Source organism: Strix uralensis, chromosome 18 (genome assembly GCF_047716275.1).
Source record: "Strix uralensis isolate ZFMK-TIS-50842 chromosome 18, bStrUra1, whole genome shotgun sequence".
In the NCBI taxonomy this organism is placed as follows: Eukaryota; Metazoa; Chordata; class Aves; order Strigiformes; family Strigidae; genus Strix; species Strix uralensis.
Window position 1 is genome coordinate 9,818,762 of NC_133989.1, and position 2,179 is coordinate 9,820,940.

General features: G+C 39.1%; 1 long non-coding RNA gene across 1 annotated transcript; it reads left to right on the plus strand.

Annotated features, from left to right (window-relative positions):
• The first annotated feature begins 455 nt into the window (after positions 1-455).
• Positions 456-1,882, plus strand: LOC141951566 (uncharacterized). The gene is made up of 2 exons (XR_012631387.1): positions 456-716; positions 1,225-1,882. It is a non-coding gene; the product is annotated as an uncharacterized LOC141951566 (long non-coding RNA).
• The last annotated feature ends 297 nt before the right edge of the window (positions 1,883-2,179 follow it).

Sequence of the window (2,179 nt, forward strand, 5' to 3'; positions counted from 1 at the left end):
TCTCCTAGCAGCTGACCTGTTTCCCGAGTGGTACAGCACCAGTTTTTGCACTGAGGATGACAACCCTGCAGGGTAGTTGGGTGAAGAGCAGACGACCCCACACAGCCCTGGCTGTGAGCGCAGCTTGTGCTCTGACTTTTTCCTGAGTTTGGAAGAACACCTCATGGAACATTCTGTTGAAATGTGTTTCTCTCTAAGGAAAGGTCTGATACTTCATATACCTCACAGATGCTGGAATCTGTCCATCACAAGTCAGATAATCTCAAAGACTACTTTAAGAGATGTTACTTTTCTAGTTCATGGAGAGAAGGAAAGGGGAAGAGAGCAAGCATCTTTATGAAGTAAAACCAGTAGTAGGAAAGGAGGGGTGAGCATGCCACATAGCTAAAGGCTAAACCAGCTTCCTAAAAGAAAGTGCCAACAGCAAATATTGACAGACAAGAAAATGGGAAGAAATGGCAGCATTCACAGGGAATTTGGAAACATCCCTCGTGATCCACAAGGTTCATTCCCTCCCTGGGTAGCCCAGAGGACCATGGGCTCAAGTGCTTGGAGATGCAGCATGTGCAAGCTTGTGCACATTCACGGTTGGAACACTTGTCACGTGCACCACATTCATGGCAAAAGGCCATTACAATCAATGAAGTTATATCCAGCTGACTAATGAATGACAAGAGGTCTGCATCTCACCCAGTCTCAGTATCACTTCAATCCAGGTACATCTTCCATATCTGCACATAATTATAGACCAGCAGAATGGGGAGGATTTAGACAGTAAAAGCTCTTAAATAACATTTCTTCTTTTAAATAAAAATCAGCATTGGATTTCTACATCAGTCCTCTACCACATGGAAATGCAAGAAGTTAAAACACTCACTGAAAACGCCAGTTACCTTTGAAGTTAGCACAGTATGAGAGAGCACAACAGAGCTATTCCTAAGAATGCTTAGAAGAGATTTAAATGTATTTATCCTTTGTGAGTTTGAAGTAGCACATTTTCTTCAAGTTTTTATCCACTTCAGTAATTAAAATAACTTTGTGGCTCAGCGTTTTAATACATAAGCTCCTCTGTGTCTACTTAACAAGCTTTAAAGGGAATTTACAAACTTTTTATGCAAATACAGTGGCAGGTTGTAGGACAGTTATACTGAATCTTATTTACAACAAACCATCGATGGATTTATTTTTCCAGTGATGCCTTCCTTTCCCAATTGTTTTTTCTAGGCAAGAACTAAATGGCCATCTCGGTTAAAACCAAGCTACTGTGTGAAAACAGCAATGGAAGCAATACTTACTCATCAGACCACAATAGATATCCCTACTGTGATGTACTTATTTGTGGCTTTAAAATGGTAGAACAGCAAGCTGGGAGATTGCACCCATGATGAAATGGGGAGCGTGGATAAGTGTCTGTAGAGATGCCAGTTGTCCCTAAACAGATTTTGCATTTGGACTTTGATATGAGACATGTCAGAGGTTTTGCCCCTTAACACAGGGTTGGGATTGCGTTCTTTGGGAGCACTAAATCTCCCTTCTGAAGGAAAAAAAAACCCCAAAAAACCCATTTAAACATAAAAGACTGTCTTTTGGTTGGAAATAGTAAAGATAAATGAAAGAATGGTAGCAGATGATCAAAGTACTGAAAGCATACTCTGTGAAGAATATTTTCTGCATCATTAACACGGGACATTTAAAAAAATCTAAACCATCCTCTATTAGCAGGTTGCTAAGAAATACTGTGAAATTGTAAGTGGGAGCACAAGTAAAGTTTAAAAGCACTATAATTTTTTCATTTCTAATCAAATACAATTTTGATGCATTTGGATACTGATAGCTGTATACAATTTGTAGGAGAATAAAATACACTTTTGGATAAATCTTATTTGCCATCTGTATGTTTTTATTCAGTTCTAATCCAGAGATTAAATGAATACCTTAGATATTTTAATTTGCTCTAACAACTTCATTTTTTTCCTCAGCCTCCTTCCATTGGATGTTCAGGTTCTTGCTCAGAAGTTCCTGGGTATTAAATAAGTGTACGTATCCACTCGGCAGGTAAAGGGAAGCAATACAGCATGTCACAGCCACAGAGATGAAGTTCAGTATTTTCAGATTTGTAACCACCTCTGGAGCAGCATTCTTCGTCTGAGCTTAAACAGAGGAGTCACTTAAATATAGA